The sequence below is a fragment of the Palaemon carinicauda genome, chromosome 40, assembly GCF_036898095.1.
Source record: "Palaemon carinicauda isolate YSFRI2023 chromosome 40, ASM3689809v2, whole genome shotgun sequence".
In the NCBI taxonomy this organism is placed as follows: Eukaryota; Metazoa; Arthropoda; class Malacostraca; order Decapoda; family Palaemonidae; genus Palaemon; species Palaemon carinicauda.
The window spans coordinates 5,945,561-5,965,560 of NC_090764.1; the positions used below are offsets into that span (position 1 = coordinate 5,945,561).

The 20,000-nt window shown below is 34.9% G+C and overlaps 1 long non-coding RNA gene across 1 annotated transcript in view; it reads right to left on the reverse strand.

Moving 5' to 3' along the window:
- Positions 1-19,731, reverse strand: part of LOC137631960 (uncharacterized) — a 263,696-nt gene extending 243,965 nt beyond the window's left edge. The window contains exon 1 of the long non-coding RNA XR_011041965.1: positions 19,691-19,731. This is a non-coding gene — a long non-coding RNA (uncharacterized lncRNA). The remainder of the gene's footprint in view (positions 1-19,690) is intronic.
- Positions 19,732-20,000: the final 269 nt, after the last annotated feature.

The window sequence follows — 20,000 nt, forward strand, 5'->3', positions numbered from 1 at the left end:
ACCCTATATATTTTTAACATTGCAGTCTCTCAGGAATTTAATAGTAAAATGGCTTCGGATAAAAAATATTTAAAAGGAAGGACATTTCAGATTGCCTCCAGGTGATATGAAAAGCTCATATTTTTGATAACGTGTAATCTTAAATAATAGATATTTTAGCCTTAATTGAAGACATGGACAGAGTTGGTCAGCAGTTCTTACTAATATATAGCATCAAGATTTCTAGTAAATTAATATTTCATTATTAATCATAAGAATCAAAAACGTTTTAATCTTGTTTGCCATCAACAAAATACAATATAATATTAATCTACATTGGTTTCATGATTCAGTAAACAAACCAATCTAAATAAACGAAATTCAATTTATAAAATCTAATAGAGAAACCAGTGACATATGGGGACTAGATCAACTGTTTATTTTTTCAATACAATCCTTTCCACCATTTATCGTTGTGGGCCAAAAATATTTGCAATCTTTTCGAGGTTTTTCAAATAAAACTATAAATTACAAAGAAAGTTTCTATTAAGGATGCTGATAAATATCTGCGTGGCATAAAACGTCTTTTCTTCTAAAATTGAAGTTTTATCAAAGTATTTCTGAAATGTTTCAGATTATAATCTTAAAATTTCTTTATTGAAAATAAAAATTCTGAAGCTTAAACCAACATATTTCCATGTCTCTCTCTTCCTCAATGAAAATTCAAAAGCTTAAACCAACCTCTCTCTCTCTCTCTCTCTCTCTCTCTCTCTCTCTCTCTCTCTCTCTCTCTCTCTCTCTCTCTCTCTCTCTCTCTCTCTCTCTCTCTCTCTCTCTCTCTCACAAGTACGATTTTTTATTGAATATAAGATAACGACCAGTAGTTAGTAGGTTGGCCAAGGCACCAGCCACCAGTTGAGATATTACCGCTAGAGAGTTATTGGGTCCTTTGACTGCCCAGACAGTACTGCATTGGACGCCTCTTTCTGGTTACGGCTTATTTCATCTTTGCCAACATATACACAGAATAGTCCGGCCTATTCTTTACACTTTCTCATCTTTCCTCGTACATCTGACAATACTGAGATTACCAAACAATTCTTCTTCCCTCAAGAGGTTAACTAAAGCACTTTGATTGTTTAGGGGCTACTTTCACCTGGGTAAGGGTAGAAGAGTCTCTTTAGCTTTGGTAAGCAGCTCTTCTGGGAGAAGGACACTCCAAAATCAAACCACTGTTCTCTTGTCTTGGGTAGTGCCATTGCCTCTGTACCATGGCCTTCCACTGTCTTGGGTTAGAGTTCTCTTACTTGAGGGTACACCCAGGCACACTATTCTCTTATTTCTCTTCCTCTTGTTTTGTTAAAGTTTTTATAGGAAATATTTATTCTAATGTTAGCACTTTTCTAAAAATATTCTATTTTTCAGTTTTTCCCTTCCTCACTGGGCTACTTTCCCAGTTGGAGCCCCTGGGCTTATAACATCCTGCTTTTCCAACTAGGATTCTAGCTTAGCAATTAATAATAATAACACTAATAATAAAAATGTCCCTAATCATTACGCAATATCATCACAACAAAAACGCAATATCATCGCAACAAGAACGCAATATCATCGCAACAAAAACACAATATCATTGCCATAAAAACGCAATATCATAGCAACAAATGTACCTAATCGTTACGCAATATCATCGCAACAAAAACGCAATATCATCGCAACAAACGTACCAAATCATTACACAATATCATCACAACAGAAATGCAATATCATTGCAACAAATGTCCCTAATCGTTACGCAATATCATCGCAACAGAAACGCAATATCATCGCAACAAACGTACCAAATCATTACACAATATCATCACAACAGAAACGCAATATCATTGCAACAAATGTACCTAATCGTTACGCAATATCATCGCAACAGAAACGCAATATCATCGCAACAAACGTACCAAATCATTACACAATATCATCACAACAGAAAAGCAATACCATCGCTACAAATGTACCTAATCGTTACGCAATATCATCGCAACAGAAACGCAATATCATTGCAAAAAATGTCCCTAAACCTTACGCAATATCATCGCAACAATAACGCAATACCATCGCTAAAAATGTACCTAATCGTTACGCAATATCATCGCAACAAACGTACCAAATCATTACACAATATCATCACAACAGAAACGCAATATCATTGCAACAAATGTACCTAATCGTTACGCAATATCATCGCAACTAAAACGCAATATCATCGCAACAAACGTACCAAATCATTACACAATATCATCACAACAGAAAAGCAATATCATTGCAACAAATGTCCCTAATCGTTACGCAATATCATCGCAACAGAAACGCAATATCATTGCAACAAATGTCCCTAAACCTTACGCAATATCATCGCAACAATAACGCAATACCCTCACTACAAATGTACCTAATCGTTACGCAATATCATCGCAACAAACGTACCAAATCATTACACAATATCATCACAACAGAAAAGCAATATCATTGCAACAAATGTCCCTAATCGTTACGCAATATCATCGCAACAGAAACGCAATATCATTGCAACAAATGTCCCTAAACCTTACGCAATATCATCGCAACAATAACGCAATACCATCGCTACAAATGTACCTAATCGTTACGCAATATCATCGCAACAAACGTACCAAATCATTACACAATATCATCACAACAGAAAAGCAATATCATTGCAACAAATGTCCCTAATCGTTACGCAATATCATCGCAACAGAAACGCAATATCATTGCAACAAATGTCCCTACACCTTACGCAATATCATCGCAACAAATGTAGCTAATCGTTACGCAATATCATCGCAACAAACGTACCAAATCATTACACAATATCATCACAACAGAAACGCAATATCATCGTAACAAATGTCCCTAATCGTTACGCAATATCATCGCAACGAAAACGCAATATCATTGCAACAAATGTCCCTAAACCTTACGCAATACCATCGCAACAATAACGCAATACCATCGCTACAAATGTACCTAATCGTTACGCAATATCATCGCAACAAAAACGCAATATCCTCGTAACAAATGTCCCTAATCGTTACGCAATATCATCGCAACAGAAACGCAATATCATTGCAACAAATGTCCCTAAACCTTACGCAATAGCATCGCAACAATAACGCAATACCATCGCTACAAATGTACCTAATCGTTACGCAATATCATCGCAACAAAAACGCAATATCATCGTAACAAATGTCCCCAATCGTTACGCAATATCATCGCAACAGAAACGCAATATCATTGCAACAAATGTCCCTAAACCTTACGCAATATCATCGCAACAATAACGCAATACCATCACTACAAATGTACCTAATCGTTACGCAATATCATCGCAACAGAAACGCAATATCGTTGCAACAAATGTCCCTAAACCTTACGCAATATCATCGCAACAATAACGCAATACCATCGCTACAAATGTACCTAATCGTTACGCAATATCATCCCAACAAAAACGCAATATCATCGCAACAAATGTAGCTAATCGTTACGCAATATCATCGCAACAGAAACGCAATATCATCGCAACAAATGTAGCTAATTGTTACGCAATATCATCGCAACCGAAACGCAATATCGTCGCAACAAATGTCCCTAATCCTTACGCAATATCATCGCAAGGAAAACGCAATAATATCGTGACAAAAGTACCAAATGATTACGCAATATCATCGCAACAAATGTACCTAATTGTTACGCAATATCATCGCAAGAAAAAACGCAATATCATCGCAACCTAATGTACCTAATCGTTACGCAATATCATAGCAACGAAAACGCAATATCATCGCAACAAATGTACCTAATCGTTACGCAATATCATCCCAACAAAAACGCAATATCATCGCAACAAATGTAGCTAATCGTTACGCAATATCATCGCAACAGAAACGCAATATCATCGCAACAAATGTAGCTAATCGTTACGCAATATCATCGCAACAGAAACGCAATATCGTTGCAACAAATGTCCCTAAACCTTACGCAATATCATCGCAACAATAACGCAATACCATCGCTACAAATGTACCTAATCGTTACGCAATATCATCCCAACAAAAACGCAATATCATCGCAACAAATGTAGCTAATCGTTACGCAATATCATCGCAACAGAAACGCAATATCATCGCAACAAATGTAGCTAATCGTTACGCAATATCATCGCAACAGAAACGCAATATCATCGCAACAAATGTAGCTAATCGTTACGCAATATCATCGCAACAGAAACGCAATATCGTTGCAACAAATGTCCCTAAACCTTACGCAATATCATCACAACAATAACGCAATACCATCGCTACAAATGTACCTAATCGTTACGCAATATCATCCCAACAAAAACGCAATATCATCGCAACAAATGTAGCTAATCGTTACGCAATATCATCGCAACAGAAACGCAATATCATCGCAACAAATGTAGCTAATCGTTACGCAATATCATCGCAACCGAAACGCAATATCGTCGCAACAAATGTCCCTAATCCTTACGCAATATCATCGCAAGGAAAACGCAATAATATCGTGACAAAAGTACCAAATGATTACGCAATATCATCGCAACAAATGTACCTAATTGTTACGCAATATCATCGCAAGAAAAAACGCAATATCATCGCAACCTAATGTACCTAATCGTTACGCAATATCATCGCAACCTAATGTACCTAATCGTTACGCAATATCATAGCAACGAAAACGCAATATCATTGCAATAAATGTCCCTAATCGTTACGCAATATCATCGCAATGAAAACGCAATAACATCGCAACAAAAGTACCAAATGATTACGCAATATCATCGCAACAAAAACGCAATAGCATCGCAACGAAAACGCAATAATATCGCAACAAAAGTACCAAATGATTACGCAATATCATCGCAACAAATGTACCTAATCGTTATTGCCCCAATCTATTTGTTCTCCCAGAGCCACGGCGCAATAATCCTATCTGGAGGTGAAAGCATCGTGCATCATAATAATGTCATCTGTTTACACCCAACGATTCATTGTTGTCGTAACTGCCGCCTGCAGAGTATCTCGTGCTATCTTGAGTTTATATATGAAGTTTCTTTAGTTTATATAAGAAAGGTCTATTTTAATGTTGTTACTCACCTTAAAATATTATATTTTAATTGTTCATTACTTTTCTTATAGTTTAATTATTAACTTATTTTCTTTCCTAAATGTGGTATTTTTCCATGTTGGAGCCCTTGGGACTATAGCATCATGCTTTTCCATATAGGAGTGGAGCTTAAATAATAATAATAATAATAATAATAATAATAATAATAATAATAATAATAATAATAATAATAATAATAATAACAGGACCCCCAGTTTCAACATTGTGAAATGGTATTGTTACACTTTTAGAGAATATTAATCCAAGTATACATTTTCATGGAATGATACAATATCCCTTTATATTAAGAATGAATCTCACAGAACATGAAATAGAAACCAGGAAATGAAGATAAGTAAAGGATTAAGAGGACGGGATCAAATTACACGCTGGTGATATTAATTAACTTGAAACGGTTTCTAAGTATTTCTGCTAAGAAGGCTTGGGCTGTTTCAAAGAAGAGGGAAAAGGAGATGGCATTTAATTCAAGAGAACTGAGCGGGATGATCAATCTTCGAGATGGATAACACAAAATATCCTAGAAGCTTAGTGCTAAGGATTATAGACCGTATAACTTACCCATTATCCATAAGGGTCGTTTTCGAGATGGGTAGGAAAACGTAGTTGTTCAACAGTGATGATTTATGGAGCAAATATTTCATCCAAATTGCGAGTCTTCAGATATCTAGGGCTGTAGTGGCCTGGTGGTAGCATCCTTGCCTGACTGGGGTTCGAGTTCCGCTCAAACTCGCTAGTTCCTTTGGTTGCTGTACCCTCACCATCCTTGTGACCTAAGAATGGGGGGTTTGGGGAAGCCTTTAGGTATATCTTATGGACTAGCAGCCATTACCTGGCCCTTCTTGTTCCTAGCTTGGATGGAGAGGGGTCCTTGGGCGCTGATCATACGTAATATGGTCAGTCTCAAGGACATTGTCCCGCTTGATAGGGCAATGTCACTGTCCCTTGCCTCTGCCATTCATGAACGGCCTCTAAATCTTTGTCTTTAAATAAGCTACCACAATTATATAGCTACTGAAGATGATGTGAATTCATTGCCTGAAAAGTGATTTCTAGGAAGATAACTATCATAAACAAAGCATGAATTTAAGGGGCACAGAGAGGCATCTGATAGAAGAATAGCACAGGCTAATACGTTGAAGCTCAGTAATGGTCAGCCAAAATAGTAATCAGCAACCCATCACAAGATCTTACTAAATAAGTATGAGCTGTGGCCTATCAAAATAAGCCACAGAAATACAGAACAACCCTGACTGGAGAAAGCTTAGGTGGCTGAATTTATGATACTTAACTCATGTTTAAATCTAATATCTAACTATTCGCAAAGAACAAGAAATTAATGTGGTAACTATAGATGGACACTGAAATTTGGAAGGTATTTTTCCTTACTGCGGATTAAAATAGTCTTCAATGCGTCTGATAACTCAAAAAAACATGAAACCTCTGAGAAGGTAAGCATATACCAAGCTACATTTTTTGCTGCCAATATATTAGGGGATAAGCAAAAGCCAGTTTTAGGAACCGAGGAAGTGAAATTAGGAATTCACATCTGCAAATACATAACAAATACAGTATATAAAATCTAAAAAAATATATCGCTACCTCATTGCAAGAGGGTCGTAACTCCAAATTTGCTAGTTTTGAGTTATATGGTGTACAAGATTGCCGAATTGATTCTGCATCTTTTGGTAAAAGAGTCGTAAATCTAGGTGAATTAGCGGCCGAGAGATGGCACTAAGAAGATTTGTGAAACATGATCAAATTCAAAGGACTTAGCAACTTTCAAATGCGTCTCCTGAAAAATCAGGAATTTGGAGTTACGACCCTCTTGCAATGAGGTAGCGATATGGTGCGAAAACAATGGATACCCAGTAAAATACAAAGCTGCTGTAATACCTATAGTGAAAGAGATAACAGAAATGAAAAGGTTATAATACAAGAAGAAAGACTGAAATTATGGACAAGAATATTTGGTGATGCTTTTTACAGCATTTTGTTGAATATATCCGACTCATAAATTGATATTATCTATCTAACGATGATATTTAGGTGGGATTAGATATTATCAAATCCATATTTCTCTACTATTTTATTTGATAGATATTCTATCAAATATCCGTTTTGTTAACAATCGAATTAGCCCCTGTTGCCATCAGAGGGAGCTTTTTATAGGCTCTTGTAATGATAATAACAATATTAATAATAATAATAATAATAATAACAATAATAATAATAATAGGTTAATAATAATAATAATAATAATAATATTAATAAAAATAATAATAATAATAATAATAATAATAATAATAATAATGAAATGATACAAAGCAAGAAAATACTGATATATAAAGAATATCTTCTTAGTATTGGTGATACAGCACCCACCCACCCACCCCAAAAAAAAAAATAAAAAATCCTGATCTCAAAATCCGAAAAATAATTTAATTTTTGCATCGTCCGAAAACATTCAAACCTTGACGAGGACTTCCGCTATCTAAAGACCGAATATTTCACGCCACTTACGATAGGAAAACTTTAAGCTGTATGCAGCTGGCTTTTCATCTTGCTTAAATTGCAGGAAGTTTCAAGTAATTTATGAAAGGCACTGGCGAGCAGTTTTAAGTTTGCTTCGTTTCATGCAAAGTATGAGAGTGTGCAAGCGAGTTGCAAGTTGCAATTAGGGGGATGGAATAGCAATCCGCTTAAGCTTGCAGGATAAGAAAGAGAGCTTTTAATCACTTTTTTTACTTTTAAAGGGAAAGAAAGTAATTGGGTTAAGAGGGAATTTCTTGCATTTAATATATCACAGGATAAAAATACATTATAACATTATTATGGATACTGGAAAAATAAGGAGTTTATAAAGTTTAAAGGCTACTCATGAATGGCAGAGGGAATGGACAGTGACATTGCCCTAGCAAGAAGGACAATGCCCTAGAGACTGACCATACTGTATATACATATGATCAGTGCCCAAGCTAGGGCCAAGGAGGGCCAGGCAATGTACATATATGAACATATATATGCATGTTTATTTATATACATATATATACATACATACATATATATATATATATATATATATATATATATATAGTAATATAATTCATATATATGTATATATATAATACATAAATATATATACACTTAAAAATACATAAATGTATGTACATATATATATATATATATATATATATAATATATATATATATACTGTATGTATATATATATACATATACATATATATGTGTATATATATATATATATATATATATATATATATAATATATACATATTACTGTACACTACTCCAAAACCCTTCATGTAAAGGCAAATACTAAATTAAAAACACACAACGAACGCGAACTGATTAAGGAGAAAATGAACATCCTGTAAAAGAGTAAAGAAGAGACTATCCCTAAAGGATATTTCCCCTTGCCAAAACGGTGAAGAAGTTTAACGAACCGTCTCAAACTTCCTTTTTACTTTCCTCTTTCGATTTTCCACTTCCTATCCTTTCTTTCTGTTTGCCTTTTTTTATCACTTCTATTTTCATTTTGGAAAACTTAGATTCCTCTGCGTTTCAGCATTATTATTATAATTATTATTATTATTATTATTATTATTAGGTAGAAGGTTGGCCAGGGCACCAGCCACCCGTTGAGATACTACCACTGGAGAGTTATGGGGTCATTGACTAGCCAGACACTACTACATTGGTCCCTTCTCTCTGGTTACGGTTCATTTTCCCATTTGCCTACGCATACACCAAATAGTCTGGCCTATTCTTTATATATTCTCCTCTGTCCTCATACACCTGACAACACTGAGATTACCAAACAATTCCACTCTCAAGGGGTTAACAACTGCACTGTAATTGTTCAGTGGTCACAGTCCTCTTGGTAAGGGTAGGAGAGACTCTTTAGCTATGGTAAGCAGCTCTTTTAGGAGAAGGACACTCCAAAATCAAACTATTGTTCTCTAGTCTTGGGTAGTGCCATAGCCTCTGTACCATGGGCTTCCAATGTCTTGAGTTAGAGTTCTCTTGCTTGAGGGTACACTCGGGCACACAATTCTATCTAATTTCTCTTCCTCCTGTTTTGTTAAAGTTTTTATAGTTTATTTAGGAAATATTTATTCTAATATTGTTCATAAAATTTTCTATTTTTCCTTGTTTCCTTTCCTAACTGAGCTATTTTCCCTGTTGGAGACCCTGGGCTTATAGCATCCTGCTTTTCCAACTAGCGTTGTAGCTTAGCAAATAATAATAATAATAATAATAATAATAATAATAATAATAATAATAATAATAATAATAACAGTCTTTCAACTGGGTGGTATTCATAATGTAATGTTCCGGGTTGCATCCTACCTATCCATAAAATTTTCTATTTTTCCTTGTTTCCTTTCCTAACTGAGCTATTTTCACTGTTGGAGCCCCTGGGCGTATAGTATCCTGCTTTTCCAACTAGGGTTGTAGCCTAGCAAATAATAATAATAATAATAATAATAATAATAATAATAATAATAATAATAATAATATAATAATAATAATAACAGTCTTTCGACTGGGTGGTATTCATAATGTAGGATTCCGGGTTGCATCCAACCTTCTTAGGAGTCCATCACTCTTCTTATCATGTGAGCCGTTCCTAGGATCACAGTTTTCTGCATTAGTCCTGGGCCTACTCCAGCCTCTAATTTTTCTAGATTCCTTTTCAGGGATCTTGGGACCATGCCTAGTGTTCCTATGATGATGATGATGATTATTATTATTATTATTATTATTATTATTATTATTATTATTATTATTATTATTATTATTACTTGCTAAGATACAACTCTACTTGGAAAAGCAGGATGCTGTAAGCCCCAAGGCTTCAACAGGAAAAATAATCATCTTGTATTTTCTAAGGCTAAGAATCTTATTAAAAGACTGTAGATATGTATATACATAGTATATAAATGCCTTCATTGACTTACTACCTATGCATATGAATAGAAATATACATAAAATCAATACAAGACACAAGATTTTCTTTATTTTCTTAGGACATTTTCTTATTCAATACTTTACTAGGAACTGATCACTTCAGGTGGACAATATTGCTTCGCTTGAGACTCGAGAATCGTCTACCATTTCTCTTCATAAAAGGAGGGTCTACATGAAGAGAGAGAGAGAGAGAGAGAGAGAGAGAGAGAGAGAGATCATTTCACCTCATAAAATCAGAGACTACAAGAGAGAGAGAGAGAGAGGTCTCTATCATTTCTCCTCATATAATCAGAGGCTACAAGAAGAGAGAGAGAGAGAGAGAGAGAGAGAGAGAGAGAGAAGAATCTGTCATTTCTCCTCATAAAATAAGAAGCTGCAAGAAGCAAGAGAGAGAGAGAGAGAGAGAGAGAGAGAGAGAGAGAGTGAGAGAATCTATAATTTCTCCTCATAAGATCAGAGCCTACAAAAAGCGAGAGAGAGAGAGAGAGAGAGAGAGAGAGAGAGAATATAACTGTCTACAGCATCAAAGGATGTTTACCTTAAAGACCTTGACGGATATAAGACGAGGCCTTTGATCTCTTTTAGCGTAAGAAATACAGCTCTTAAGTATGGTAACCCCTCTCTCTCTCTCTCTCTCTCTCTCTCTCTCTCTCTCTCTCTTCTCTACGATATGGTTCACGGCATTAGCTTCTTCACACACTTACAGAAATATATCTTCTACAACACGTTAATCCCTCCCACAATAATGGTGTCATTTACTTGATTTGAATATAAATAAATAAATATATATATATATATATATATATATACATATATATATATAAACAGTACTATATATATATACAGTACATATACATAATTTATATATGTATATATATATAGATAGATAGAGATAGATTGATAGATAGATAGATAGATAGATTCTGCTAGAGACAGCAAAAGCTACAAATGAATATTCCAACTGATACTGAATCCGTTTCTCCGCCCCCCCCCCTCCCAAATACAATTTCAAAGAAAACTAAATCTATCAAACCAACGAAAAAATAATCTCTACATATGAGTGATATTCAACTATCTCATAGGTGTCTGTGTGTGTATATTTGCACGAATCCTACCTTTGTTTATTTGCCCTACTCAACAGCCACTCGGAGCGAGGGACAAAAGGGAAGCTATTGGTGGCACGGAGGAGACAGCTCTCTTCCACAATGGCAACGATTTCCTATTGTCTTCGGCATAGGGCGAGAGAGAGAGAGAGAGAGAGAGAGAGAGAGAGAGCATTCGTCTTATAATGAATAATGGACAAGATATTTTTATTTCTATTTTTTCAAATACTAAAGCCATTTTGAGCACTTCCTATTTAACATGGATTTTATCATATCCCCTATATAATAGAGAACTATATACATATATATATATATATATATATGTGTGTGTGTATATATATATATATACATATACATATATATATATATATATATATATACATATACATATATATATATATATATATTCTGGTTACGTTCAGCGGCATTGCCAGACTTATAACTACCGGGTCGCACGCGCGTATGTGCATATCTATCTAAATATTCAGCCGGCATTTATGACGTGTCGCGTACACAAGTGTATCACAATTAAGAAAATTAAAATGACTCGTGATTGAGATTATTCAATTTCAATATAATTTTCAAATTTTCATTTTCTCATTTACAGTTTACTTATGCGAGGTCCTCCTCTAATGAAAATAGCATAATGACATCACAATTGTTGTTTGTATTATTTTACATGTGAAAGCCTATTTGATTTGTAACGACGACGGTGATTGGTGGAGGCTAATTAAAGTCAAATACCTTTTCTTTTCAACGATGCTTTCGTGATACCAACGAGATGAGAAGCAGAAGCCAGATTGATTCTAGGAGAGCATATGACTTTTTTGAAAGATAATAATGAAATAAAAGAATAAAAAGAAATAAAGATCAGATGAATAGAAGAATAACGAAGAAAGTTACTGTAATGAAGATGAAAGTATGAAGAAAAAGATATTTGCATTTTGTAAATTGCAATAATTATTTCAAAATGTATTCGGATTAAAAAAAATGAATTTAAAATACGCATTAAAACAGGGAAAGTTGTCGAAGAAAGAGTGTAATGAAGAAAGTTACTGTACTGAAGATGGAAATATGAAGAAAAAGATATTTATATTTTGTAAATTTCAATAATTATTTTATAATGTATTCGGATTAAAAAAAATAATTTAAAATACGCATTAAAACATGGGGAGTTGTCGAAGAAAGAGTGTAATAAAGAAAGTTAATGTACTGAAGATGAAAATATGAAGAAAAAGATATTTTTATTTTGTGATTTCCAATAATTGTTGTATATTGTATTTGGATAAAAACTTAATTTAAAATATCTATTGAAACAGGTGAAATTGTCGAAGAAAGTGTAACGAAGAAAGTTACTGCATTGGAGATGAAAAAACGAAGCAAAAGATTTATTTGCATTTTGTAAATTTCAATAATTATTATATTGTATATTTGGTGGAGTGGAAGCAGATGTACGTCAGAGAGTGAATGAAGGTTGCAAAGTGTTGGGGGCAGTTAAGGAAGTAGTAAAAAATAGAGGGTTGGGCATGAATGTAAAAAGAGTTCTATATGAGAAAGTGATTGTACCAACTGTGTTGTGGGGAATGAAAGTGACGGAGAGACAGAAATTGAATGTGTTTGAGATGAAGTGTCTAAGGAGTATGGCTGGTGTATCTCGAGTAGATAGGGTTAGGAACGAAGTGGTGAGAGTAAGAACGGGTGTAAGAAATGAGTTAGCAGCTAGAGTGGATATGAATGTGTTGAGGTGGTTTGGCCATGTTGAGAGAATGGAAAATGGCTGTCTGCTAAAGAAGGTGATGAATGCAAGAGTTGATGGGAGAAGTACAAGAGGAAGGCCAAGGTTTGGGTGGATGGATGGAGTGAAGAAAGCTCTGGGTGATAGGAGGATAGATGTGAGAGAGGCAAGAGAGCGTGCTAGAAATAGGAATGAATAGCGAGCGATTGTGACGTAGTTCCGGTAGGCCCTGCTGCTGCCTCCGATGCCTTAGATGACCGCGGAGGTAGCAGCAGTAGGGGATTCAGCATTATGAAGCTTCATCTGTGGTGGATAATGTGGGAGGGTGGGCTGTGGCACCCTAGCAGTACCAGCTGAACTCGGTTGAGTCCCTTGTTAGGCTGGAGGAACGTAGAGAGTAGAGGTCCCCTTTTTTTGTTTTGTTTTATTTGTTGATGTCGGATACCCCCCAAAATTGGGGGAAGTGCCTTGGTATATGTATGTATGTATATTTGGATAAAAAAATTGAATCGAAAATATCTATTATAAGACGTGAAATTGTTGAAGAAAGAGTGAAAAGAAGGGAACAATACACAAGAAAATGAATGATGGAAAAAACTTTTTGCATATTCTAAAAGTTGAAAATGGTCTTGGTATAATTTGACAAGGGTTAAAAAAAGAAAATTAAAAAAAAAGATGCAGAAAAAAGGTGAAATGAAAGAGAAAGGCGCCATGCATATTCCATCTCTTTCCCTCTTCCGTTATTAATTCCAGTTCTCATTACATCCTTTATCAATGTCTATGTCCTCCTTATCTTTTCGTTTCCCCTTTATCAGTATCTTTATCACCCCATAATTCAACTTTCCCTCTAATTCTTTTTCTACATCGATATCCGATTTTTCTTTTCGAAGTTTTCGTAAAATAATTCTTATTCTTTTGTTGGTACCCCAAGGTATCGTCTTCTGATTCGATTTTTTGTTTTCTAAATATTTATATAATTCTTATCCTTAGTATGTTAGGATTCTTTCAAATCAATACCACAATCCTTTCCTTATTAATTATCCAAATGAAAATGATTTATGTAAATAACTATGATGTATATATGTTATAAATTGTAAGATTGTAAATGTGTATTTCATAATAAAAGATAAAAAATATATGCAAATGGCATACGTACCTCCATTCATGTTCATTCTAAATCTGACATGTGTTTATTTACATTTTTCATTTCTGTAAACATTCATCATCATCATCATCATATCCTCTTACGCCTAATGACGCAAAGGGCCTCGGTTAGATTTCGCCAGTCGTCTCATAGACTAAATCCATAGAGGATTCATTGGCTAAATTCATCAAAAGATAGCCAGATCCTTGTGATGCGCAGTGCCTGTCTAACTAAGGCAAATGTCCCCTACTAGTACATACTAATTCTAGTAGGATCATCCGCCAGGCATCGAGAGTAGAAGCCGAAAAGACATCTTGTCTATCGCCTTAAACCCAATCCGTCACCCTGCTGCCAGTGACTTCTTTGAGATTCAGGGGGCATTTCCTCCACACCCAAAGTTCTCTTTAAACATTCATCATCATCAACATCTTCTACATCTATTAACGCAAAGGGCCTCGGTTAGATTTCGCCAGTCGTCTCTATCTTGAGCTTTTAATTCAATACTTCTCCACTCATCATCTCCTACTTTGCGCTTCATAGTCCTCAGCCATATACGCCTGGGTCTGCCAACTCTTCTAGTCCCTTGTGGAGCCCAGCTGAACGTTTGGTGAACTAATCTCTATTGCGTTAAACATTATCTATTATAATTAACACAATTATCAAAGTATTTCCTTTTTTCCTGTCCTGCTATGATGCTAATGTGTTTATGAAATAGCACAATATTTGATCGCAATGGAAGATAGTCCATAATTAGATTATATTAATTGTTCATACGAAATAGGTAGGTTACTCATCCAATGAAGTACAGCTAAGTCTCCGCAAATGATAATCAGATTAAATAGGATGATTACAATTGCCAATTATATTCTTTCACGATTATCTTTTTTTACCAACATATATCTTTCAATGATTGTAGTGTGAATTACACACTTTATTAATGCATCATCCATATAAACTAGAATATTCATACAAATGATTTCAACTATTCACGTCCGTCGATAAAAAAACAAGTAGACTTTCTGAAAACAATTTACACATCATTGATTATTATATTTTTTCCGAATAATAGGAGAAGAGATTAAGGAAGAATTTGGTGTCAACTGCACAATTTAAGTATTCTAAAGGAAATACTTATAGTATTTTAATATTTTAACCAATAGATCTTTTTGAAACATATTCTATCAAATACGGAGGTCAAACATCTGTTGTACAACATCCAGACTTTATCTTAAAATTTATCCGATTCTATTTTGATGTCTTTGTTCCAGGAGCATACCAATCAGTCTGGAAATTTATGTAAAGTGTATGCTATTTCTAAAGGAATCTGCACTCACATATACATCTAATATAATTCTCCTTATATGAGGCTTAAAGGCTTAAAGGTTTAAAAGCCGCTAATCAATAGCAGGAGCAAGAGTCAGTAACATTGCCCTATTGAGCAGGACAATGCCCTAGAGACTGACCATAGCAAGGGACAGTAACACTGCCATATCGAGCAGGACAATGCCCTAGAGACTGACCATAGCAAGGGACAGTAACATTGCCCTATCGAGCAGGACAATGCCCTAGAGACTGACCATAGCAAGGGACAGTAACACTGCCATATCGAGCAGGACAATGCCCTAGAGACTGACCATAGCAAGGGACAGTAACATTGCCATATCGAGCAGGACAATGCCCTAGAGACTGACCATAGCAAGGGACAGTAACATTGCCATATCGAGCAGGACAATGCCCTAGAGACTGACCATAGCAAGGGACAGAAACACTGCCATATCGAGCAGGACAATGCCCTAGAGACTGACCATAGCAAGGGACAGTAACACTGCCATATCGAGCAGGACAATGCCCTAGAGACTGACCATATACACATACGAACAGCGCTCAAACCCCATCTCCACCCAAGCTAGAACCAAGAAGGGCCAGGCAAAGGCTGCTGATGACTCAGCAGGCACACCTATAGACTCCCCAAAAAACCCAATCCTTAGCTTAAAAGGATGGTGAGATTGCAGCAACCAAAGAAACTAACGAGTTTGAGAGGGACTCGAACCCCAGTCTGGTGTTCAGCAGTCAGGGACACAGCCTTATTCTAAACTCTCTCTCTCTCTCTCTCTCTCTCTCTCTCTCTCTCTCTCTCTCTCTCTCTCTCTCTCTCTCTCTCTCTCTCTCTCTCTCTCTTTAGCTTATCCAATAAAATGAACAACCACTTTCAGATCTATTACGAAAACCAACTTTCCTAATACAACTACATTACTCTTTGGCAACGGCAGACGACTAACCATTTCACGCCCGGAAATTGTAAAAAAAGAAAATCCTCTTGAAGACGTTTCCTTAATGTTCCCATATATAAAATACAGAGGATCTTTCGACTTTCAAACTAAATGGCGCCAAGTCACGAGCCCCAAAACCTTAATAATAATGGGATTATTCTAAACCCGCTGGCCATAACAGAACTCCATTTACAGATGGGATCAAAATGATCCTTCTCCTTCTTCCTCTTCTTCTTCTTTCTCTGTTCCTTCGTCTTCTTCTTTTTCTTTATCCTCATCATCTTCTTCTTCTCCTCCTTCTTCTTCTTCGTCTTCGTCTTTGTCTTATTCTCCTCCTCCTCCTCCTCCTCTTCCTTCTTATTCTTCTTCTTCTTCTTCTTCTTCTTCTCCACTTCATGATTTCCCCCCTATGGCTCCTCTTACTTTTATTCGAATCGTGAGTTGGATTTTGTGATTTCTAAAGTGCTGAGCATATAGCAAACATCGCTTTTGCCCTTACACTCCTCGAGATTATTTCTCGAGAAACGTTTGTCACTTGTTTCATGAAAGCTCGTTTTTGGACTCTTCTAGAACATTTCATGATGGGGGAGCTTAACCTACGAGTGTCGTTTTCACTCAAATACTTATTTCAACTTACGAGTATGTGATGCATATTTTGGTTTGTTAAGTTCTAGTTTTAATGAAAAATTTGTATGGATGTGTATGTAATCTCCCAAATACTTATTTCAATTTACGAGTGTGAGATACGTATCACTTTGGTTTGTTAAATTGAAGTTTTAATGAAATATTTGTATAGATGTGTATGTAATCTCCCTAATACTTTTTTCAACTTACGAGTATGTGATAAATATTTTGGTTTGTTAAGTTCTAGTTTTATTAATAAATTTGAATGGATGTGTATGTAATCTCCCAAATACTTATTTTAACTTACGAGTATGTGATACATATTTTGGTTTGTTAAGTTCTAGTTTTAATAATAAATTTGTATGGATGTGTATGTAATCTCCCTAATACTTATTTCAACTTACGAGTATGAGATAGGCATCATTTTGGTTTGTTAAATTCAGGTTTTAATGAAAATTTTCTATGGATATGTACGTACTTTCTCAAATACTTATTTTAACTTACGAGTATGTGATACATATTTTGGTTTGTGAAGTTCTAGTTTTAATAATAAATTTGTATGGATGTGTATGTAATCTCCCAAATATTTATTTCAACTTACGAGTGTGAGGTACATAAAACTTTGGTTTGTTAAATTCAAGATTTAATGAAAAATTTGTATGGATAAGTATATAATCTCCCAAATACTTATTTCAACTTACGAGTATGAGATATATATCATTATGGTTTGTTAAATTCAAGTTTTAATGATAAATCTGTTTGGATGTGTATATAACCTTTCTGAGTAGAGCTACCTTAACGTGGTGAAAGGGTTTGTGTATCACCATGATCAGCAAAGCTGTACTAGTCAGAGCAACCATACCAGGCTGGTTTACTGTGAGCAATCAAACAAAAATCTCCCACCATCACCAATCCACACTGGCCAGCTAGGTGATGAAAATTGGACAAACCCCAGACATGAATTGACATATTTGAGACCCCTTTCCTGCTGTGGACTAAAAACGGCTGCATTTGTTGTTGTTGTTGTTGTTGTTGTTATTGTTGTTGTTGTATATAATCTGTCCTCATTCAATACGATACTGATATAAAATATGTCGTATATTTTATAAAAATGAGAAGCTTAATATATCAAAGCCTCTTAGGAAAAAAAAACAGATTTTCACTGCGGAAAGCGTTGTTAATCAAAAAGCAAAAATGAGAGAAAAAAAAAACAATTTAACAAGAAAATAATTGCTTCGTTAATGTACTTCTCTAGCTTGCTATTAATTCTAATTAAAAATATATGCAAACGGGATTTAAACAGTTCTCTCTCTCTCTCTCTCTCTCTCTCTCTCTCTCTCTCTCTCTCTCTCTCTCTCTCTCTCTCTCTCTCTCTCTCTCTCTCTCTCTCTCTCTCTCTCGTGAGATAAATAACTCATAGAATGGAGATAGCACAATCATTAATGATCCACTCTAGTAATGTCTACTGGTATAGAAACCGTTCATAAACAAAAAACAAAAACAAAAAACTCACAAATAATAAAATCCTACATTAAAAGCATTTACTAATAATCCTTGAAGGATTAAGTCTCAAGCACGACACCTCTTTTGAAAAGCCTTTAATATCCCCTGTTTTACAAGTTTGATAAGCCTTTGTTATAAACTAAAGTCCTCAGAAAATTAGGCTTCTCAATTCTATGCGAACCAGAGTTTCTAAAATGGTAATCAACCTACGATTAGATTCATTTGAAATAGAACTGTAGTTGATTTTTCAAATCACTAAATTTGTAATAAAAAAAAGGAAAAAGATACATAACATTCAAGAGATAATATTTGAAGAAATCCAGTTTCCATTTCTAGCCATTAAAAGTGTGTTGTATACAAAAAAAGCCACCACGATAAATCGGAAAAGACGATTATTACCCTACTCATCAAGGCACTCGAATAGAAAAACGGATGCAAAGTCCCAGGAGGTTAGAAAACTAAACCAAAGGAACTTATTAGCTATCACAAAAATGCTTATGTTCCCTGTGGATAGCAGATGTCTCCTTCATTTATTGCTTTGCATCCGTGGTGAGATGGGCTGGTCTGGTTATTCCAGTGAAATATGCCAAGCCTAATTAACTTCTAGTCTTAGATTCTGGAAAATGTTCATTAATAAAAAAAAAGGAGCTTTTCTTTGTATGGCGTATGATTCCGTATGTGCGAGCTAGCCGTTAGGTGATAACTTAGAGGCAAGATGAATGCAACTAAACTTTATGAAACAATCATCCAGTTTATATACAGCGACTTCCGAGGAAGAACGTCACAAAACCCCACTCATAATAAAGCTTGAGCAAGATTGAAAACACAGGATGGTGTATTAACAGTGTAGGGAAGAGCGAGTAATAAGATAGTAAATCAAAACCATTAGTGTACGAGCGCGTATGAAACCGGTGCGGAACAGGTGCGTTTTAATCTTTCAGCCTTATTGGTCGCCTGTTTCTTGTTCCAGGTTAAACGGTATTATCACCCATACAAAAAAAAAAAAAAAAAAAAAAAAAAAAAAAAAAAAAAAAAAAAAAAAAAAAAAGAACACCAGATTATTTGCATATAATAAAATCTAAGAATAAAAGGAAAGCGATAAAGGACACTTACTTGTTAAGTTTTCTTTTGTAGATGTCAACAGCCAAAATCTGAAAAAGAAAACAACAGTTATTAATGAAGAAATTTTTAGGAATAAATAGTTTGAAAAGAAAGTAACAGTTATAAAGGAACAAATTATTAAGAATAAATTATCTGAAAAGAAAATATCAGTTATTAATGAGGAAATTATTAGGAATAAATAATCAGAAAAGAAATTAATAATTATTAATGAACAAAATATTAAGAATAAATTATCTGAAAAGAAAGTAACAGTTATTAACTTATGAACAAATTATTAGAAATAATCTGAAAAGAAAGTAAC